The 23,845-nt window shown below is 49.3% G+C and overlaps 1 protein-coding gene across 4 annotated transcripts in view; it reads left to right on the top strand.

Moving 5' to 3' along the window:
- The first annotated feature begins 2,514 nt into the window (after positions 1 to 2,514).
- LOC149354866 (rap guanine nucleotide exchange factor 6-like) overlaps positions 2,515 to 23,845 on the top strand; it is a 602,352-nt gene continuing 581,021 nt past the window's right edge. For 2 of the 4 annotated variants that reach the window (XM_089583528.1, XM_089583522.1), the window contains exon 1: positions 2,516 to 2,699. The gene's annotated coding sequence lies outside the window, so the exon portion shown is untranslated. Of the gene's footprint in view, positions 2,700 to 23,845 lie in introns of all 4 variants that reach the window. The other 2 variants (XM_089583523.1, XM_089583526.1) reach the window with 2 other exon arrangements.

The following is a 23,845-nucleotide window of genomic DNA, read 5'->3' as shown; positions in this document are numbered from 1 at the left end:
GCTCGCATGTTGCCGCTATAGTAGGATACAACTTAAGAAAACAGCAGTTGCTAACACTGGGCCGCGGTCCGCGGCGTCCTGTATTCCTCCACTGGCCAATCGCACCAGTAAACGAAATCAGCTTTTTAATGTTTGACTATATCAAACAATCCACGTATCAAAAGCCTAGAGCTCATAATTTTTTTCTTGTGATAAGCTTCTTGTTTAGGTAACAAGAAACGTTCAAGAAGCGGACTACTTTTTTGTAGTGGAGGAATTCTGCGCGCGGAGGCTGAATGTGGGCGGAGCTTCACTGCAGACTTAAGTTGTATCCGACTATAGTTACCCGTGTTCACTAATGAATTCAAATTTTTCAGAAGAAACAATTATATATCTCTTCGGCAAAGCTCGCATTTACTGAGGACACAGGTGGCAGTAGCTTGGTGCATATATTAATCTTCATATTTAGGGCATTAAGGGGCCTTCGTTGCGTATTTCGGAGTTCCACAAGCACAAAGCACAACTACACAATTTCGTGCACATTTGGTTTGAGTTTCAAGCGGCGATGCTGAGAAGTTTGATCTCGGCGTTTCATAAATCTATCGCAGGCCAAATTGCCCTGAAGTACCGTAGAAGTGTGGCAAAAATACTGGCTCGCAGTAGCCACACCTACGTTTTTTTTTCTTTGTTCGTTTTGCTTTTCAAACTTGTTTTTGGTTACCTGCCGGTGTTTTGTCAGCACCTTTGCGATTGAGATGTGACGTAACTTCCTGTTTTATCACTGGTTTCCATGTTCCCGTTGGCGCCAGTCTAGGCGACCTTATCCACGCTCTCTCTCTCTCTCTCTCTCTATATATATATATATATATATATATATATATATATCGCTCATTTTATCTTCTTAAAGCTTTTCATTAAAGCTGAAAGCCAGCGGTGTGTTTCGTGTCTCCCAGCCTTTATGCAGGCCCAGAGAATGCAATCACACAAACTAGCCCGGAAGAATGCCAGTCTGCTCTTTTACTGCTTTGCGAAGAACACACCCGAACCGTATTTCAAGGAGTCCGTTAAAAGAAAAATAAATCTGGGTGGAAGAACACTGCAGCCGGGATTGCTAAAGACGTTTAAACAAGTATTCCGCACACGGCGACTTCATTATGACAAACACCGCACCCGTGTCCCCCGCCTGTGTAACCATCGGTTAACAGCGCTGAGCCCCTCGTGGAAAAATAGCTTGTGAACTCGGATATAAATGCTGATATTCCTGCAGGTTCTACTGGCGGAAAATATTACATGTAAAGTACAGCCTTAGTCAAAATTCTTAAAGCCACAGGGTTTACTTTTATGTAGTTAAACAGCTGCACGGTACGCTTGAAGTTCTAAACTTCCGAGCGGAACCAAACCTCTTGTTTTTACTACCCTGACTCTTTGAGCTTCAGGCCGCCACGGTGCTCAGTGGTTATGTCGCTAGGCTGCTGATTCAAAAGACGCGGGTTCGATCCCGGCCGCAGCGGTCGCATTTCGATGGCGACCGAATGCTAAGAGGCCCGTGTACTGTGGGATGCCAGTGCACGTCAAAGAACCCCAGGGGGTCGAAATCATCCGGAGCCTTCCACTAGGTGTACCTCATAGCCTGAGTCGCTTTGGACGTTAAACCTCATAAACAAATCTTTAAGCTTCAAGGGTGCCGTGGCTGTTTGAACATACGCCTCAGAAGCGAACCCTGTTGCCCGAATACTTTGGACCTAGACTGTACAGCCTTTGTCAAAAATATTCAGCCCACTGGGTTTGCTTCTGTGCAGTGCTGCAGTATGGATCATTTTGTATCGCCAGCGTTCCTAACCTCTCGGTGGTCTCGAAACCTCTTCTTCAGCCATTAGAAACTTTGCGCTTCCAGGGGTTCTACTAGAGCCCCTTTACTGTTTAGTAGGAGCCCCTCTTGGGATGTATATTTTTGACAAAGGCTGTACATACATTGTTATTGGCCAGTGTCGCTGCTTCGCTTGTTACCTGCTGAGCACGATGTTAGAACTGTCAAACACACAGCGACTGTTTGCCGGAGTTTATAAAAGGTCAATTCAGCCGGCTGCGGGCTTTCATAACTTCAACGCGCGACCGACCGCTTAATTCACTGCACGTACGGATTGGAGGCAGGGCACTGTTCTTTTCATTTCTTTTTCTTGCCCTACGGCTCACGATGCCAGCAATTTTGTTCGAACTGGCGACGCGTCATCTTTCGACGGCAATGGTTTCTTGTTGCGCGTCTTTCCGCAGTTCGCCGCACAGTGAAATACATTTTTTCGGCTCCAGTAATCGAAGCGAAGAAGCACAAGCCGATGAACCGCAGACGAACGTGCTGAGCGCGAGAAACGTTCATATACGGACGCCGTAAGGGCACGGCTAAGACATCCTAGGGAGAATCAGAGCTGCTAGGGAGAACGGGGAACAACGGGCGGAGAGTGTCGAGCACGCACGCCGCCAAGCGAGGCAAGGCGAAGTCCGTTCGAGCGCGGCAGAACCGGAGGCGAGGGAAAGAGCCACCTTTGCAGGCCGGCTGACTCGTCCAGTGTACCCACCACGGTCCCATGCGCTTGGCGCCACCGTCGCTCGGCGGCTTTTTCGTTTGAACGGCGTGTGCGCCCCCGTGCGCGCGCGCGTGTGTTTGTGTGCGTCCACGCGCGAGCGTCAGAACCAGAGGACTTACCTGCGCGAAGGAAAAGTCGGTAAGTCGATGAGCAACCAACTGTTTCCAGCCCTGTCGTAAGGTTTTAATGAAATGGACGAGCCAACCTCTGTTTGGTGGCATCTTGCGCTTTGGGCTTCAGCGCTGCCGATCGCGGTTCGGGACGGTTGTGTTTGTACAAAGGCGCCCCTCCTCTCTCCTCCGCCGCCCGTTCTTCCACCGCACGCCGTTTCCCCCTCTCTCGCCTTCTGTCCGCGGACCACCTGCTCAGGTAAAACGCAGCCGGCTTTTCTCCGAGCGCAAATCGAGAATATTTATGGAGAGCCGTTGCGAGGCGGCTGCGACGGCGTCTCTGCTCGACGACTGCGAGAAACCTCGCGCCGCCCGTGCGCTGCCTGCGTGCTCTCGCAGCGTCGAGATATTATTGCGGCCAGACGGTCACCGGCACGCACGCTTGGGACTTTGTGTCGCCGGTCTGCGACTCGGTGCCCACAAAGGGACGGGAACGGCCGTCCTCTGAAGCGGGCAGAACAAAAAGCGCGCGGCACACGGCTGCGGCGTCGATTCTCGGTCATTTGTAGCAGCCGGCAACGCGGTCCGCGCGCAGTCAGAACCGAATCCCTGCGATGCGCAAGATTCCGATTCGATACCTACAAAGGGAACAGATGCAGTCTGACCGTAACGTGGAGACCCCTCACGCGGCTCGCGACTCATTCCTTCGTCGAGCGGGTCTTATTCGCTTCGCGTGATGCGCGAGGGTTTCGAAATTCGCCCCGAAGATAGGAGAGTTCGGCGTGCCGTCTTTCTTTATTTCGACTTCTCGAGAAAAGCGATACGCGAATACATTTGCCCTTTGAAGTGAACAATGGTTCACTTCAGGGGGCAAAGGCGCTTTTACAAGCGAACGAAACGCGCCCCTCTTGTTACTGAACTCGACTCATTAATGAGTAACGTCTGTGATCATTTCTTTCTGTGTCTGAAAAACGTCTAAGCTGTTACCGCACTGTATATTTAACGAGTTAGGTTGCAAACCTGCGGTTTTAAACAATTTCTTGCAACACTGTACTGCTTTTTGTTCGGCTGGTATACTAAAAAAAGCGAGAAAAATACACTGATGTTCGTATTTTTGAGCGTTGACTTATGTTAAAATAGTTGTCGCACTCGTCCGACATCTGCACATATCCACGCCGCGCGGCGGCAGTGCGTCTACATACGTGAGCCGCTACATCCCTGCTTTACTCCTTTTAAATGTTGTTCTTTCCTGGCGTGACATTTATCGTGTCGCAGCCATGCGGGAAAAGACGACGCTGTGCTAAGTACATATGGGCTTTCTTTCGCGTGTTCTGTAATGGATTCTGACTGACTGCATGTCATAAGGAAACACCAAGCAAGCAATTTGTCTCCATTCCCGTGCACCGAGTTTGACGTCGAATAGAAAACGACTGCTTATTCTTCCGTTTTTTTTTTTTGCCTTCATTACTTTCGTATATTATTACCATTCACTGCACAACCCTTAACAAGTGAAACACGCAGCGCGCTTTACTTCGCGCCTTACTTCGCGCAGCTTGCAATTTTGGCAAAATAATGAGGGTGCCGTACGCCTCAAGGGCGGATATAATGGGGCGGTCGCCCCCTTCTAGAGTGACCCATGAATCCACCCCTGGTCTGCCTGCATCACAGGTCTGAAAGACTGTCAGTTATGATAGAAACGAAACTCGGAACTCAGAATAATAGAAGCAAAAAGCATGTTATGGGGAACCTATAAACGCGTAAAGTTGATATTAAAAGCGGATGCGTCGTGAAAAGGAGCACATTATAAAGCACCGACGGAAAGATTGTCGGTTCATTTGGAAGAATTAACACAGTCGGTTCTATGCATATTGCAATGACGTGGTGTTAAAGCGGCGGAGGCGCATCATGCGGGAATGTACAGCCTTTGTCAAAAGTTCAGAGCCGATGGGGTTTACTTCCGAGCGACACCGTGTGGCTCGTAATGCATCCCCAGCGTTCCAAGTCGCCTGAAGGTAAGAAGGTTTCTTGTACTGCCCCCTCCGAAGGGTAGGGGCCCCACTACACGGCTTAGAAGGAAACCCCCTGGGCTCTAAACTGCTGACAAAGGCTGCACGATAAATACGCTAAATAGGGTAACTAACTAAGCAATCGTATACGGCAAACACAGCTATAGGGAAGCACTGGAATGATAGCCACGTTAACGCATTACTATATTACCCAAAAAGCTGTGTTGCCATAGCTTGGTCGCTTCTCCTCCTGGCAAGGAAAGGGTGAAAGCTTCGAGACTTTTTCTCCCAGTCTCAGTGCAGTGCCTACTGTCTGTCCCACAGTGGGCCAGTCCACCTGGGTCACGTGACCATGAATTACGCATTCTTGGTTGTGCTCAGACTCTCACGGATGACATTCACGTATGCACGCAAAAATTTTGGAGTTTTCGGATACGACGTCAACGAAGGCGACAACGGGCGCTGTTTACCCCGTGGAAGACCCCTCATGCAGCTGTAGTTAAAATTGATGAGACAGTGTCAGAGGCGAAAATACTCTCCCATGTGGGGGTGCCGGGAACGGGCAAATAACAAAACCTTCCTGTGACACACGCAATGAGTATACTTCGTTCCTACCGCTGAGGAGGACGTCTCAAGGTGTATGGACAAGAAATGAAGGAATGTGTGACCTTTACCGCGAGACGTCGAGCTAAAGCAAAACAGAGTAGGGTGCCTTTACGTCCGCGCGCGAAAACAGGGGGAAAGAAACGTGTCTCCGCGTCTCCGTCGCTTGCTTTCTTGTTTTGTACGCGTCTTTGTGTGGAAGAGTGTGAGAAGAGGGAGAGAGAGAGACTGTGCGTGCGTGTGCGTTTGTGCGTGTGTGTGTGCGTGCGTGAACATAGTGGGCGCGAATATTGTATTGTGGAGTGCGCCCCAACAAGTCATTTGTTGTAGCGCGCTCCCGTTGTGTGCGCGAATGCCATGCATCATTTCAACGCCTGACATTTTGCGGAGACTCGGTGTCTGACCTCATTTTAGCGCCCTTGCACAAGGTCTCCATTTCCATGCTAGTCAGAAAAGCGCTTATTAACGGTCTTTACCTTCAGCCTGGGGGCGTAAGCAGGTTGAACACGCTTGGAATAGAAACATTTTATAGCCGGAGCAAATGGCTACGTTAACTTGACGAGCTCGTGAAAAAACAAGCTAGCTGGTCTATCAGACTGTGTTGCTTCATGCCTTCATATTGCAAAACTGTTGCACAGCGCAACGGAGTGTAGAGTGGCAGAACTCGAGTCTTGTGAGCCAAAGCTGTCTGCGCCCAACCGCGCAAGCTGAAATTGTCTGTAAGAACCTTGGCGCACGATAAACTCTTTAAAAATATGCTAAGAAAGAGGGAAATGACGCGGCGTTTTCTGAGTGAGTGAGTGAGTGAGTGAGTGAGTGAGTGAGTGAGTGAGTGAGTGAGTGAGTGAGTGAGTGAGTGAGTGAGTGAGTGAGTGAGTGAGTGAGTGAGTGAGTGAGAGAGAGAGAGAGAGAGAGAGAGAGAGAGAGTGAGTGAGTGAGTGAGTGAGTGAGTGAATAAACAATATTTGAGTGAGTGAGTGACTAAACAATATTTGACACAGCCATATTCAATAAAAGACCTGGCTTCATACACAGAGTCACCATCCAAAATGTGCTCTGAGCTATATGTGCGGCTCCTTTAGGCGTTAGCGTGCATTCAGAGAGATCGTCCAGAATTTTCGACACTCACTCGGTGAGCTGTGCGCACGAAAGCGGGGAAGCATGTGTGCACGCAGGTACTTTGCGCATTTATTTTTATCAAGAATCGTTTCCTTCGCCAGCGGTGTGTGGGGTTTTATGCCGCATACGAGCAACCACTGTTTATGGCGGTTGTAGTTCAGGCTCCCGACTAATCGCGACCACTGCCGCAGTCCCCAAACATGCGTCCGGATCCCACTTTCTTTGTCTTTCACACAATCCGAAATCCTGACGTCGTGGCCGTTGATCAAACCACGCAGCGACAGCGAACGGAGCAGCAGGAACCCCTTAAGCCGTCGAGGTGAAGCATGGAATGAAGAGCGCTTGTGTCGAGGAACGAAGTAGAGTAGCCGAAAGCTACACGGCTTTTAGGGTATAAACAGACCCTGAAGCTTGACAACAAGCTCCCTCAAACGAGAGTATGAGGGCCCTGAACCCGTTCGTCTTGGCTGCAAGCCACAGCATGCGCACTGTCATGACGTATACAGGGAATGTCGGTTTCAGGTGTTTCCGCTCGCCGCAACCGCGAGAGCGTCGAGCTCGCAGTGTAGACGGCGTTGATCCAAGCGCTGCCGACCGAGGGTGTTGCGGAGGCATGCTTCGCTGTCGACGCATGACAGCGCTCGTGTCCCAATCACGCCGCATGTTCGGACGTGGGCCGGAAGCACGGGAGTTGCTTCACGGCGCATGCGAGGACGCGCGGCCCAAGCGGCTCCCACCCAACGCTCGGTCCAACGCCCCCTAGACGTTGGGCTCGCCCGCCAACTGCCTGTCACAGCGCTGCCAGCTCGAAAACCTGCCGCCCCATTTTTTTTTTTTCGGAGCACTATCACTAAGTCCCTCGCTGACAAAAAAGCTGTCTTGTCTGGGGATGAAGTCTCGGAGCACAAATAAACTAAAATAAAACACTCCACGGCCGCGGGTGGGTCTCGAACCCAGGATGGCGTGAACAGATCCGCTTTGTTTGCCGCTGCATTAGACCACTGCGTCGTCACCGCGATGGCAATCGGGCGCTTTACTTCTTGACTATCGCAGCTTTTTTTTTTTCTTTATTGTCTTGACTATCGCAGCAGCCGAACATCCCGCGTGCTAAACTGAAAGTTGTTGCTGTTGTTGTACTCAAGGAGTTAATGGCGCGTACACCACTGCGGGGCATTGGCCAAGCCACAGGCGACGAATGACAGGTGCTCAAAAACGTTTTTCAGGTAAAAAAAAAAAAGAGACGCAGATTCAGTGGTTTGAATTAAGAACAAATCGGAAACTGGAAAATTGGTGACTGAAAATGGGAACGGGTCTATACGCGCACTGTTTAGGATGTTTCCATTGCAGGTGAATCCTGAACGTGACTAGCCAGAAGATGGAATTCAGAGAGAGTTTAGGATGGCAGCCGTTTCGTGTCTAAAAGGAAACTTTGAATGGCGGCGAGCACATTCCTGCTGCTGTGCCCAAGGCTAGAAGCACCAAGAGACAGAAGAGCCTTTACACAGAAGATGCTTTACACGTCGCCGTCTTCATCAACTTCCATCCGTGCGCAGTGGATCCAAAACCCGAAAGCGAAGGGGAAAACGAAGTGCTGTCGCACCGAATTTGCATTTGGAATAGGTGCCTCGCTAGCGAAAAAGCAGTCTTGTCTGGGTGTAATGAAGGGAAAAGTCACCCGCCATAGAGAGACGGAAATCTCCCATTTAGTCTCGTATGGGACAGGTGGGAGAGACGAAAGACTAAGATATAACGAAAAAAATAAAAACGGATATAACGAAAGTCTTTGATGTGCTCCCAGTACTGCTTACAGTGGTCTCGAAAGAGCACGTGGTTTTCCTCCGCAGCAATAAAATTGATCGTCCTAAATTTAAACCGCGATTTAACCCCGGCAGCACAATCACCAAGATTAAGGAAGGTAAACGAAGTGACTGTGCAAGCGCACCTGCGTCGCATTTAGTTTAGCGAAGTAAATTGGGGGTTAATTTTTGTTCCTTAGCCGGACGTTCGCAACGCTGGGGCTATGCGAATGGCTGGAATAACTTTGACTGCACTTAAGAACTGCGTAGGTACATCCTTTGTCAAAAGTTTAGAGCCCAGGGAGTTTGCTTCTAAGCACTATTGTGGCGCTCCTGCAGCACTTGTGGAAGTCCTACGCATCGGAGGGAGCAGGACCAAAAATCTTCTTACCTTCAGGAGATTTGGGACGCTGAGGTCGCATTACGAGCAAAGCAATGCAGCCGAGAAGCAAACCCCTGGGCTCTAAAATTTTGACAAAGGCTGTACAATGACGCAATGACAGTAGGCATGCTGATATATCCAGTTTCAACGCCACGGCTCGGGGGAGCGGACGGGGGCGCCAATGTTGAAGCGGAACCCTGGCCTTGCGCGAACGATGCCGCTTGAAGCGGCGCGCATGAGTAACAGTCAAGATAAGATGCCAGCGATCCGCGATTGCACCCTGCTGACGCCTTAGATGAGCTGGACAAGGAAAATGGCAGCGATCTTTCCTTTTCTCCAGCGTTCGAGTGAACGTGGCTTTCGTAATGCTATTAAGAAAAAACGCAGGTTTAAAAGTGACTCAGAGGTGACCAAAGGGGGCGTCCTCACGAAATCCGGACTCTTCGCTCTCAGGCCGACGTACGGGAGGCCCAGATGGACGTATTAGATCAAGGCACATTTACCTGGGTTGTGTGGCAACGCCGTCTATCGCATGCGCACTCGCGAAGTCTTTCAGAAAGGAACTTGTTTGTGCAGTGCTCACATGCAGTTCAAAATGCCGCACGTGAGACCGACAGTGCTGCTTTATTGCGTCTTGTGCCGTCCTTAGAGTAACATCCTGCCCTTCGAGGCACCTGCGAGGGCAGTCAGCCAGCTTCGCTGCGGTGGTGGTCGCTCCTGTGGACATACACAGGGTGGTGATGCTACGGTGAAGTTGTGCTTGAATTCCACGCCGATCCCGTCACTTTGGCTAATGATCTGGCACGTGGGAATAGGAACATGCGGTAAGGAGACAAGCCCTGCGGCAGGCCCTCAAGTTCGATAAGAGGGAGAAAGGGGGCGCGTGTGGTGCGTATTTTCCTCCTCTTCTTCAGGGCCACCGTCCGGCGGGACTCGACTGACCCGCCTCGATAAGCAACGCACACGTAATGAAAGCGAAGCGTGGCGAGTAGTACCTGGACGTCTCTTACTCCCGCGCGGCATTGTCTCTCCCTAAGCAGGCCAATATCTAATCAACATACTCGACAAATGCCAGGGGCACTCCTATTACTTGGAATCGTCACTATCGCTGTCCCGAAGCTCTCAGAGCCACCACTCGACAGGCCCTATTGTCAGATGCGGAAAGTACCTTTTGCCCGTACGTCCGAAGTTAGTCTGCTACAGGCTGAAGCGGAGTAAGCGCATTTGGTTTGATCTGAAGTGTCCGTTAAAACGGGTTAGAAGTGAATCAGTGCCAAACTTTCTTTCCGTGTAAAAGATACTGCTTCTCCCTCGTCAACGTCTATGGCTGGTTTATTTGGTTTGTTAGGCTTTAACGTCCCGAAGCAACTTAGGCTATGAGGGACGCCGTAGTGAAGGGCTCTGGAAATTTCGACCACCTGGGGTTCTTTAACGTCCACTGACATCGCACAGTACACGGGCCCTTAGAATTTCGCCTCCATCGAAATTCGGCAGCCGCGGCCGGGACCGAACCCGCGTCTTTCGGGTCAGCAGCCGAGCGCCACAACCACTGAGCCACCGCGGCGGGGCCGTCAACGTCTATGAGACCGCAGCACTTGCGTTTTGGGAAAGGGAGCTTCGCAGACATTCGTGACACATAGAACTGGAGCTGCACCGTATAGTGGAGATCTTCATGCAGATTCATATCAACCCCTGCGGCTCTTTAACATCCCCCCGAATCTCAGTACACGGATGTTATCGCATGGCGCCTTTATCGAAATGCAGCTTGCGCGGCAGTTATCGAACCTGTGACCTTAGGCTGAGTAGTCTGAAGCCATAGTCACTGAGAAGCCACTTGAAAGGATGTGCCGGTAGTCGCAGCCGCTGCACCAGTGCGTCAAGCGGCCATGGCTTCACTGACGATTTGTGCGCTGCTTCAGGCAAGCAAAAGAATCAAGAAGGAAAGAAAAGATATATATAGCTGAACGCGCAGTATGTTATAAAAAACTGCAGCGCAACTATTTTTTTCTTTTGGGCGCCTGAAAGTTATCGAAAATTTGCGTAAAAGCTCTGTGTATTGCGTTGAATGCCCCGTCCATAACGATATACGAGGGGGTACCCAAAAGAAACCGGACTAAATTTTTTGCTCGGCAAAGCTTCTGTGGTACCGCGTTTTGCCACTAGGAGCGCATGGAACGAACAACATTCCAGAGTCAGTAAGCCGAGTGCCGTCGTTGAAGGAGGTCAGACTAGTTTAGGGAGAGTTTTAGAGTGACGACTGTTTTGTGTGAACGTCGTTTTTGCAATGGCTGATTTTCGTGAACAGCGTGCGCCGGTGAAATTACGATTTTTGCTCGGAAAAAGTTGAATGGAAACTCTTGAAATATTAAGAAAGACGTACAAGGACGATGCTATGGGGACAACTCAAGTGTTCCTGAATCGAATCCTGAATCAAAGCAACAATCATGCCAATGAAAAACTTCAAATTCACCTCGCCTCAAGAAAGCTCGTCAGGTGAAACCAAACCTCAAAACAATGCTGATTTGTTTTTTCGACGTGAGAGGAGTCGTCCATTGAGAATTTGTTCCGCAGGGTCAGACAGTTAGCCAGGCTTTCTACTTGGATGTTTTGAAAAGATTGGGAAACAGTGTGCAGTGGAAGCGGCCAGATTTGTGGCGGTCGGGTGATTGGTTTTTCCATCATGGCAATGCCCCTGCTCACACCGCCCTGTCTCTACGACAATTTTGGACCAAAAATGGCATGACCCCTATTCCTTAACCCTCATACTCTCCGGACCTTGCCCCGTGCTACTTTCTTTGTTTCCTAGAATGAAAAAATAGGTGAATGGAAAGCGTTTCGCTGATGTTGCTGAGGTGAAGAAAAAAAGCATCACAAAAGATGAATTTAAACAATGTTTTGAAAAATGGAATGAAAGATTCGACAAGCGTATCATTGCAAGTGTGAAATACTTTGAAGGAGATTGAAGGTCTGTGCTTAAAAAGTGAAGAAATAAGTTCAAACAAAAATAAGTCCGGTTTCTTTTGGGTACCCCCTCGTAGAGAGTTAGGGACATACAGAAGTGAACAAAACGATACGATATTTCAGTTTTTCGAATATAACTTTTTTTTTTTACGGCCTTAAAATTTGCACACGAGGTTTGTGGGACGATGGTGTCAGACTTTTTACAGAATATCAACGATTGTTTACCATCATATTAAGCGACAATTTGCTCCCACAGCAAATTTATTGATGAACTGCTTTTTGCACTCTGTGGAGGTATTGGCTATTATATGTTTTTTTTTTTGTTACAAGAAGAGGCAGCAATTTCAAGAATTCTTTTTTCACAATAACCTAATGCCTCAGTACTCCATATGGAAACCTTTTCCGTCGATCATTGCTTGACTCCGCCGAAGCATGAAGTGCACTGCAGGAAGCTGTCAGTGAACGTCTTCGACCATGTTTCCTCAGGTTTTCAGCTGCTTCTGGACTCTGTTCGGCACTGCCGGCTGTTTTGTCCCTCCGACGATATACGATGCTTATCCAAATACACTAAATTGAAATAATCTCTAGACCGGCTTGACCACTCCATAAAGTCCACCATCCTCTTCTTCATACAGTTTTTCACAAGCGCAAAAGAATGCTTCAGGTCATAATTCTTTAGAAAAACATATCCAAATCCCAGCTTCTTGCGTGCCTATGGAAGCTTAACCTTTGCAAGAATGCCCTGGTCAACCTCTCCGCACATGCTACATTGAATTCAGTAAATGAGACAAACTCCATGAGCGGAAAATTAGCCCTGTGTCGTTACGTTCCCGCCTCTGTGGTTTAACGTGCGAAATTGATAACGATGTCCATATAAATTGCGTTTGGTGCGACGTGTACATACAACGAATCCCATCGTTCCTGAACGACAAGAACTTCGGTTCATCTAATGCAATCACTCTTTTCTATTCGTCACATATCCTCACTAGGTGTTTCTTTACCTCCATCATCCTGGAAACACAATTATTTTCACAAATGCCCGGGGTTTGAGCTGAACTCCGGTTGTTTAGCACATTCCACATGACGACTCACAGTTCATGGAGTTACTGTACAGCCTGGAAATAGGGTTAAATCCTCGGAAACGGCGGTAATAGTCAGTGTGGAGTTTTTTAGGCTCGCGCGAACGATGTCTTTCTCGACAACACGGTTGGTCGTTCTGATGTGTCTCCTACGAAGATCGAAAAACTAAACCTTCTCTGAACCTATGTCTCTGCGCTGCTCTGAAATCCAAGAAAAGCTGGTGATGTTTCATCCCGTAGTTGTGGCGGCGGATAATAGCCATTCGAGCAGTCCAGATGACGTAAGCGCTCGTCACTGTCTCTGTCTACTTCTATGTCCGTGTCTTTTATTGCGCCCCTGTGTCCTCCTGAAAAGTTGTGAACCAACACGCCCAAATACAAGTACTTCTGCCGTTATGTTAACCTCCCACTCCTCCCACTGCTTATAAAAGCATGCAGTAGTGCGTGTAACCGCAGGATATATCACCTGCTAACGAAAGCAAGATAATAATAATTTAGAACAAACAGAATTGCCCATGAAAGGACAAGAATGAAAACGAACTTGAAGGCAGACAACTGCGCCCTCGACAACTCCTGGCGGAAGAAGAGGGCAATATTGCATCACAGTATATTCAGAAATAGCAGGTAGGTCTTTTATATCCGTGGTATATTGAATTTATATGAAAACAATTTAAGATATTTTTTTTGTTCACTACTGTAGCTATTGGCTCGGGGCCTTACTCGGCAGTTGGAACACCTTGTTTCTAGGAGCATTATGTTTCTTGCCTTTAATCTCAATGAACAGAAGTATAATTGGAATGGAATCATTATACAATCTCGGCCTTTGCTTCTGAAAGCTCTGTAAAGAGTTTTACATGTAAATCTCAGGCACATGTGCGTCGATAGCCTGCCCACGCTAAACTCCCCTCTCCAGTCGATGCGCATACTGAAATGTCTGAAATAGAACGCGGCGAGAAAACTGTGTCGCGAGGTTGCTTGCGCGACCGTTGCGTGGTTACATGAGGCGAAAAAGGAAATAAACAAAAAACGTGCTATAGAGGCAGGCCGGCGCGCTAAATAGATAAGGTGTATATGAGTCACCCCTGTAAACTGATAAGATACACGCGAGCGTAACCGTTCCTTTCCAGTCCACACGCCGTTTCTGCGCGTTTACTTCTGTTGTGGCACGCGACACCTCGCCGGAGAAATCTGGTTTCTGCGCACAACGTGAGAACTGCTGCGCAGTGTCGAGAATTTTCTCCGCAGTGCTGGCTTTTTGATCAGGTGCTTCTCCGAATGGCAGTAACACGAATACTGAATGCGGGGGAAAAAAAAGGGGGGGGGGGGGGGGGGGGGTGTAACGATTTTTTTTTTCTGATTCAGATTTTTATTTTTCTGTAGTTACTGGCTGGATCTCACAGCTAAAAGCCACGTAAGTACGTGGCTTGACAAAGGCCGAAGAACCATTTCCATGGCAGCAGACTGAAATATGTTTCTACCTATACATGCAAGGCATCAAAAATAATACAACGCAAATCAACTGCCGAGCGCTGTAAATTTCAGTAGGGTCTAGCTGGTGATACGGGAGTCACTTTTTACATTAGACGTTCTCCCAAGCGTGCCCTACGTCATGTATGAGAATTTCTATCTCTGAATTTGGCCGCACGTATTATGCATCTGCCCTTCCGTTCTCTGCGGTAAACAGCGGACAACGTTCCCGTTTCGCGCCATGAAATTCGGTAAGCCTTGGCCTCTTTTTCTTATTTAATTTTCAGAGCCTCTTTTGGGGCTCCCTGCTGTCGCCGCTATCTAAATGGGCCTCGGGTACGTGCATAGTCGCTCATGGTAAGCCAGACGCGCACAAACCTTTTCTGCGGGTGTTTGGCTGCACCCGGCGGCAACAGGTGCGCGATCGTTGGAGCTGTCGCGTGTGAGCAGAGTTGAAAAAGAAAGCAAAAACGAGAGCGGAGAGACTGGCGGTTCCAGCGAGCTTATATTCCCGCTAAGCTGTTGCCGTACACGCGCCCGTTAATGCTGCCGCGCTGGGTCGCTGCTGTCGACGGAGTGCCGTGGGATTTTCAAGCGCGCGTTGGGGGAGGGTGACGCTTCTAGCGTCAGTAAACACACATGCTTGCTGCGCTGCGTTGCTTCGGTTGTCTCCGCCACAGAACACGCCGCACCGTTGAAAATAGCACACCGTCCTAGTCTCGCTATCCTAGAGACCAAGCACGTGGTCAACCTCCCAGCGCAAGCGCGAAATGCCGCTAGGTACACAGATATGAAACTCTGATGCGTGGGGAGTTCAGATGCACGAGGTGCGCTAAAGAGTTCGTGGTAATTCTGCGACTCCATGTGTTCCTTTGCGGAAGTGGTTAGTAATCCTGCACAAGTGGGTGTAGTTACTGCGCTGCCTACAGGGAAGCGCACCTGAAGTTTGCTGCCACTGCACCAGCGCCACTTCTCCCCTGCCGGTCATTTTGGCGTTCCCGTCCGGGCACGTCGCGGGCGGAGCGCATTGAGCCAGCAGCCTGTCGACTGGTATGCGCGTGCTGCTCGCGCAGCTGTCACTCTCTCTTTCATTGTGAGCACGCGCCGTCCTGCTCGCGGGCGCACAAAAGTGTTGTTGCCGCTCGCTGTGAATTCCGCGACGTTCTAAGAGTGGAAAAACTTGTTGTGTCTGGGGCTGTCACAATAGTTCTCTGAACATCGACGGCCAAGGACTGCCCGTGGAATTCTACAGATTTCCTGGAGATGTCCTACATTCTTGGGGGAAAAAAATTTAATATTGGAAAATTGTAACGTACAGTAACGGAAATATTGAAGGTAATGGTCCACCCTTTCTATATGCAGCAAAATCTTAAATATTTTTCATCGCTCGTATCGAGCAGTTGACGATAGGAAAAACGTTAAAACGAAAAAAAAAATGCAAGCCTATCGATGGGAGGTTGCTATAGTGAAATCTTCCAGTATATGAAAAAAAAAAATGCGTTCATACACTTTTTCCTATTAAAAAGTGTTTTTGTCCGGTGTATGAAATGGATGAGAACGAGAAACGGCAGGCCTCGATAACTGCTATGGGCAGGGTGAAGTAACCTTTTGCCTGTTGCTAAACACGTTTGGCATATTGCACGCGTAATATTATTTCTGAGCAGTTCTTGTTGTAATTCACTAAGCATGCAGTGTTTAGTAAAGCTCGCGCTAACGAAACTCATTTCTTTTGCCATTTTTTATTTTGGAGACTGACAACAGCTAGCGGCATTATGCAGACGCGTGTGAGGCAAGGTCAGTGATCGCCTCAATGTTCCGACTTGTGACGCCTGGCTCAATTTTCGAAGTTGCTTTACATGTAAAAAATTTCTAAAAACAACAATAATCAAAATGTTTGCTTGCACATGAATGAGCGTTTACATATGAGCGATGGCTCTGCAAATAAATTGGGGATGCGCGTGCGCTGTAATCGGCATTAAAATAAATATACCAACCGCTTATCTCCGTTGTAGCGATTGACCAAACTAGAGCATTTTTTCTCTTTGCCGTATATAGCAAGAAGCTGGTAGGCGCATTTCGTGGGTGTTTTCGTTTTTCTCCTCAGCCTCGCGTGTCGCCTTAAGGCCACTTTATTTTAAGTTAAAATAAAAATTATTTCCATTATTTTTCAGCGAAACACGTAACAAATTCCTTATTATTTGGCCAACAAACCTGCATGCATCTAACTGCTCAGCCACCCAACGAAATTAAGCATCTTGCGAAGATGGCTGCGCCAAAAAAGAAAGGTATTTACCTCGAATTCCACGTCTTAAATGACCTCGTCATTTACTTGCGATACACATTTCGCCGTTACGGTACCGACTTTTTCGTCAACAATCTGCTTCACGTACTGGGCCTGATCCACTAGCAGTTCATTTTTCAAGTTTGCGCAGCGAAAAAAAAAAATTCACTGTCCACTATCTGAGAGCGTACTGCCGCGACAGAAACAAATGCGAACAGCGCAGTGCCTAGGCGCTCCGCTGTTGGAATTTATTTTCGTCACGCTTATACTTGGCTCGCAACACAAATACGCTGGAGACATCCGTGATACAATAATGTACCACTCTAGCGTCTTTTTGTTACTACCGAGATAAAAACGCATTGAAGATAAATTCCGACTGCGCAGCGCGTGGGCGCCGTGCAGTCCGCATTTTTTTCTAGCGCCCCTGTACATTTTGCTAATCCTCTGAAGCTCGTCAGCGTTCAAGCACGAGGGAAAAAGCTCGCGACTGCACAAAGAGATTTGCAGGCTGGCCAACACGTGCAAAGTACGTGCAGAACTGGCTTTTTTTCAGGAGAAAGCGCGCTGCTCGCGCAGCTACTCAATGGGAGGGAGACCGGTTTGCCCGGACAGTAGTGCGGAGTCGGTCGGAGAGGGCGCTTTTCAGTGGCGTCCGCAGCGCCCCCCTGCGAAGCTGCGGTCCCCTACACACTTCGTCGTGACAATAACACGAGTCGCTCTAAACCTCAGAGCTCGCGGTGCCTATTGTTCTACGTGGCTGCATGGTATTTACTTTGGGACGGAGCCTGTCTCACACTGTATGCTCCAGCGGCGCGGAGCTTCGTACGTTGTGGAAAACTCGCTCGTGAGACAATATTGTTCGTTTTACTGCGAAAGGAGTGCCAGTGTCACATTCATAGGTTGTGGCAGCCAGAAGAATGGAAAATAATAGCGCCTGCCTGCACCACGTACGTACAACAGGCTTAAACCGATTATAAAATGCAAGAGGAAGCACTAGGGCAATTTTAAGTTTTGCCACCCGAAGATGGAAAAATAAAATAAAGGCGGGGGGGGGGGGGGGGGGGGGGGAGAAAGCTACTACAGCGATCCACAGCCGGGGGAGCAGGCCCGGGGAGACTCCCCTGATCTCTCCTGGTAAATAGCGGAAAGGATGGGCTCCAAGGATGAGATAGTGCGAAAATGCCGGAGTCTGCCTGTAGCCTCGCAGAAAGAAGTCTCCGCCCTCTAGAAGCACGACCCACCTCCATGCCGCTCCCCCCCTTGCCCCCTAACTAAGGGGATGCCACTCACCCACCTCTGCCTTCGATCCACCCTCCCAAGCCACCCCCGCCCGCCTCACCCTCCAGAGTTGTCATTCACCACCTAATTCTACCCTCCAGAAGTGCCACCCACCACCACGCCACCTACATCCACCTTACACAAGGCCTCCAGCCAATAGAAACATACGCAGCAGTGGAACGAATAAGCAACGGCGAAATAAAATTCAAAGAAGCAGGCGGAAAACCAGCTGCCCTCCAGGAACACCGTGCACCCATCGGCTAGCCACCTCCCCGTGTCGCATCCGTGAATGCATAGAATCGTCGCACCAGATGTCTGATGCTGTCGATTTATTTTGCGAGCGTAAAGGGGGGGGGGGGGGGGGGGGGGGGGCACTCCTCTTTTGCTGTAGTGCGATTAATAACTGCGTGCAGTGCCTGTCGCCTTCAGCCGCTTGTTTGACCGTATCTGACAGTTTCGACGTGTGCGTAAAGCATCGCAGCCGCTGCTGCTTCCAGAACTCCCCTACCTTTACTCTCCCGGTTTTGCGCGGTTAAATTTCCTCTGGGTGCACACTTAATTCGCAAGCTCTCAAGTGATTAATTCAACCTATAATATCAGTGGTGATACATAAGTGGCTGTGATCTAAAATCCTCGTGAACATCGTGTGTGTTGCAGCGAATGCACTGAAAGATAAAAGAAAAAAAGATGAGGAACGTGTTGGGCCGCAAGCTTATGCGCGCTATAGCACTCATCATAGGAAAGCGGAAGCGTGACATCATACTTAGCAACGTCCTTTGTGGAACGTCGCGTTGCCCCCACTGCGGAGTTCGCGCATATTTTTTTTTTTTTTTGCGTTACACCACGGCCTCAGGGTCAGAGTCTGTTAAGTACCTCTCTCCCTCGTTCCGTCACATGGTTTGGCGGCTCTCATCGTAAACACCGCCGCGGCACGCAGGACTGAAGCGCGCGATCAACCGATCTAGCGGACTCGCCCAGCTGGCACTGTATGTCGCGTAAAACAAGCGCCACTATTGCCGCCACGCGATGGTTCTCGCCAGCGATGTTTCGAGGGCACTCGCCCCATTCATGTTCCGCTCTGGCGCACAGCAGTCGATGCGCTGACTGACGGCGAGGCGCAAGAAACGCAAATACCCGCGCACACTATGTTCTTTCTCTGCAACGCACACACGCGCACACACGCGCGCGCGTGCATTGCGCCGGACGCAAAATCTTTGGACAAGAGACAATGCGCTGAGTTTGGGCTAAAGTCTCTCCTAGTCTCTCCTCGAGAGTTTCGCGTGTTGCCAGCAGAGCGTGGAAAACGCATTCGGAAGAGCCATATATGATATATCTTTAGAAGTTTCGTAATTCTCGGTTTCATTTGGCATGGACATTTCAAAATGAGTATTTTCGGGAAGTGAGTTGGTTGCAACTGGTCGATTCGAAACATTTGATGTAATGAATAGACTTGTTTACTCTAGGCGACCTCAAGCAATGCTGTTTCAGGCATATATACATTCCTGAAACCTGTGTACCGTTCTTATCTTTTTTTTCAACTCTTAGTTCACATAAGCTGAGCAACCACATGAATGATATTTCGCTTCATTCTGTTTGAGGCAAAGAGAGGCGGTCCTTTTTCTGAAAGAAACAGACAGTGACAGCTCGACGATGAAAAGGTGCCATATTGTCGCTGGTTTGTTGTGCTAGGTAGACTGAAAGGGCTGAATATCACGTGGTCTGCGCTTTGTTGCCAGCAATGGAACTGCCGCTTAATCGTGGCGGTATAGCCAGGGCGTGACACTTTTTCGTGACGCTTATGCATGCATGTTCTGAGAGTCGTTACGTGCAGGGGAGAAACCTGCTTCACCAAGTAACTGCTCTAAGCGGGTGATGACTGTCAACAGCGTTATGCTAGCAGACGCCGCCTGGCGACGAGGCGAAGCCTCCCAGTCTACAGAGACGGGTCAGGAAGCGGAGCAATATATTGATTTAGCATAGTGCGTGCCACGATCCGCTACCGCGAACTGGTTCCTCGATGCGCCAGCTGCGCACGCCTGCCACTATGCAGGAGCAGCACTTCCTTGCGGATGCGGATCGAGCTACGCTTAATCTCTCTAATACCTCAAAACGCACAACTCCGCTTTTTAATCCGACAGTACACCGTCTCACCACACTTTGTTCATTTTCACCTTCTCCTAAGTGCAACCCCTACTCGATATATCCAGCTAGCTGCGGCGTGCATATGGAAGATAATAGTAATAAATTTTATTTTGCCTCGAAAAAAAAGATACACAGGAGCTGCAGAAAAAGCTGCCATGAAAAGCTTGACGGTGCCGCAGCCCCGTTATACCAAACAGCAGCAGTAGGCAATAAAAAGCAGAGTTGCATAAGTATAACGACTTCGTGTTTCAGATAAACTGATAAAAAAATGCTCAATTCGTAGCAAAATAAGTCCAAAGAAATCTTCTCGGTATGTATTAAAACAGTTCAAACAAATCTTATCTGTAGTTCTGTACAGGTAACACTTATTTCATGTTCATCATACCGACCTTTCCCGGTGAAAACCGAATTTCGGAAATTGAATTCGGTGCGCATTTTTCGGTCTTTTTCGTTCTGAGGCGAAAAATCCATCCCCTAAGTATAAGGCAGCTCTGGGAGAGCTACCCTCGGGTTGGCGTGAGAATCGAACCTCAAGTTGCCAACGGCAAGGAACAAGTGAGGTCCGGACCTCACTTTTCCCCTGACGCTGAAATAGCATTGACATAAACCTTCAGCACATGAAGGTGTGTATACAGTCGTTCGAAAGAAGCGTGCCAAGACAGAAAATGAAGAGGGCGGAAAAGCAGGGCAAGGTGAAACCGGGCATACGCGCGTCCGGTCAGGTATAGAAGGGGGATTAGGGAGCAAAACACAAGAGGGCAAGGGCCGAAGCATAGTCCTTCAGCCTGCATGGGCGATCACAGAAGAAACAAAGTATTGTAGGCGGTTGTTGCGGCTGTAGTGACGCTGTGTTTGCGACGCCGCAATGAATACGGGAACTGCGTCTAGGAGCGAAGACCATGCATCTACCGATGATTTTTGACACAAAAACACTTAAAACTTGCTGCACCCGAGCGTTCGTACGTGCTCAGGAGACTCAGTAAAGAGCTAAACTTGTTAGTCAAAGCTGTTCTCACGCGCCTACTTCGCCTGTCGTATCTTCGCGCTGCGCGCTCTTACGTCAAGCCACCTTCTCCGGTCTCGTACGTAGCCCCCGGTTTCAGTGGAGGCCCAACTGAAACAAGCCGCATATGCGGGACTTCATATTCCGAAAGTAAGCACCTTCGAAAATGCGTGTGAGTGAGGTAATTTTCGAAAGCTGTGTGCTCATCCCTGTCCCCGGGGCCAGCAAACATGGGGTTAGAAGCGAAGGGCTAGAGGCCATCGTCCATGCGGCGTTCTGCGATGCGTCCGTATGCGCAGCGATCGAGGTTGCCGACGCTTCCTTCTGTGGGCTTGCGCCGGCGTCTTCGTCACGGTTACTTAGGGGCAGCCTCTACCGCGTCCCCTCGCCCAGCCTTCGCTCCGGGTTCGGGAAACTGTTGGTTTTAGGCACGCTCGATCTCCGCTCAATCTCCGTGCATACACGCATGCGTGGCTTCGTTCTTATCTGTTTACCTGCAGATTCCGGCTCCGATCGCAGGTCCGTCCTCTTTCACGCCGGCCACATATACGTATAGTGCACTGTACTAAAGCTCGCGTGCATCCGCGCCCTCTTTTTTTTTTTTTTTTTCTGGGCTTCTTTCTTCAGGCTAGCACCCGCTAAGGTGTTTTTTTTCTTCCCGGCTCAGGATACGCGAACGCTGCCATCGGGGTGTCTTAGCCAGAGCTTGCACTTTGTGTCCGAAAGTGTGTTATGGTACCCGCACGTGCGGTGACTGCAGGCGGCCGAATCGAGTAACTCGGTCAGCTTGCTACGGCGCGGAAGTGCGAGTACCAGCTTCACATGTATCTCTCGCGAACTTAGTATTAAAAAAAAAAAGCGCTCGCCGTGGTGACTCAGCGACTCGGCAGCTCAAACGTTTTGCTCCTGAGCGTATAACTGTCGCTTTTGGCAGCGGAGGACGCGTTTTGACGGATTCGAAATGTAGACAGGTTCGCGTGCCGGGGTTTCTGCGCGCTCTAAGCATTATTTGGGATCGAGCTATATAATATGCGTGCGTTACATAGTAAGAACGTTTTACGCAGGTTAGCATGGGACAAAGGGCGAGAAACACAGTTGTGTGCCTAACCGTGTTGTTGGCCCTTCGGCTCTTTCTAACCTGTGTAAAAAATTATTTTCATGCACAGTGCGCATATGATTCTAGTTTCTATGCGTGTCTAGGAACTATGTATGCGGTCGAAAATAGTCCGAACCCCTAAGCAATGACGCCTGTCAGAGCATGTGGTCCAGCTTTGGAACGTGCATATATATTAAGGGTAGCAGCCTGTGGCAGTTCGTGACGCGTATTTTAATGCGAACAGCGCGAAAGAGGCGACGGACGCGAAAAAGAAACAGGTTTTATCTCGTTCCTCATGCTCGTCCGTCGTCCTTTTTGCGCTTTTCAGACGAAAATGTATACATTTGATGGCTAATACCTGCAACCAAGTCAGCTTTCCAAATGGAGTTTCTCGAAAGAGCATCGCGTTTTAGGAGCAGAGTAGTCCTTAACTAACCACAGAAATTCACTGAAACGTACAGAGGACAAAATACTCGTCTAGAACACCCGGGCTGCGTGCTCCGGACCGTCCGAAAGCGGCATGCCAGAGCTGCGGGGGCCAGAAAGACAAGAAAAACACGATGTAATCACCATGTGTGTAGCTGTGCATGCCAATCTAGCACGTTTCATACCAGGTTTTATTGCTAGGTACCGCGTGTGCACTCCTGAACATATTCAGGGGATGCGATTCAGGCGTTCTAGACAAGCGTTTTACCCTCTGTGCACGTTAGGAATCCTGTTGTACGCTTTTACGCCGACTCCCACAAACCAGGATTCGACCGGAAAAACGAAACGTTTTTAAGACCATTTACACGACGTCGCTGCGATCATCTGGATCTCCACTTTTTAATACTGTATAATGATCAGTTTTTTAATCACAACGATATACGCGTACATATAATTGCTTTTATTTTTGTCTAATGTGCTGCTTATGTATTAGTAATCTCCAAAGATGGGCCCTTCAAGGTAATAAAGTGGTGCAATCTCCTTTCGGTCTCGCGCACAGGCAACAGTATATATACACAGCGGCCGCAGCGCCGTCTACTGGTCCGCTGTTCCGGTCTTCGGCGTCTCCACGCAACACCGGGGAGACTCCCTTCGGCCGAATCTTGCCGGCCGCAGCGCGGAGTTTCACAAAACAGGAAGCGACCGCCGTCCCTTCGGCGGGCCGAACGCACGAGCGGCACGGAACGTGTCTCGCATGCACGCGTCACCGCGATACGGCGCGTTTATAAACGCAGCGGCGGCTGCGGCGAAGCCCGGTTCTGGTCCATCGTCCACGCGACCGCGCTCGCCGGACGTGGTCGATGCATCGCTACGCTGCGCAGCGGCGGCAGGTTCTCTCTGGGGCACGGTCATCGGAGTTTTCCTCTTTCGCTCGAGAACACGAGTCCTCGTTGGCCGGAGGGATGCCGAAGTCTTCAGCGGCGAGTCCGAAATTCTTTAAGTACCCGCCGTGGTGGCTCAGTGGCTGTGGTGTTCGGCTGCTAAGCGCAAGTTCCTGTGAACGTATGAATCAGGCGTGACTGAAAGATACCATACCATACCATACCATACCATACCATACCATACCATACCATACCATACCATACCATACCATACCATACCATACCATACCATACATACCATACCATACCATACCATACCGTACGATGCCATGTATCACGGGTTCGGTGATTACGCGAGGTCATCACCGAGTCATGACAATGAGGGGGTGGCCGTTCGATGCCCGGCGTAGCCGGTAAGCAAACGTAGTGAATGAGTCAGAGGCGTGTTAAGAGATAACAACAATAAAACAACGTTTATAAGTTCGACAAGAAGAATACGACAGCTTTTACAGATGCGTTATGCACAACTTGCACAAAACAAATGCGGGAAAAACACATCGCATTAAATACACACTGAATTAAGTTATACATTGGAATAAGCACTTGTCTACACAGATCAGAACGAAAGCGAGAGTCCAATTAGCGACAGTCGAG

The sequence above is a fragment of the Amblyomma mixtum genome, chromosome 3 (assembly GCF_055824585.1).
Source record: "Amblyomma mixtum isolate Tamu chromosome 3, ASM5582458v1, whole genome shotgun sequence".
NCBI lineage: Eukaryota > Metazoa > Arthropoda > Arachnida > Ixodida > Ixodidae > Amblyomma > Amblyomma mixtum.
The sequence above is the reverse complement of the archived record's forward strand: the minus strand, read 5'-3'. Positions and strand labels throughout refer to the sequence as shown.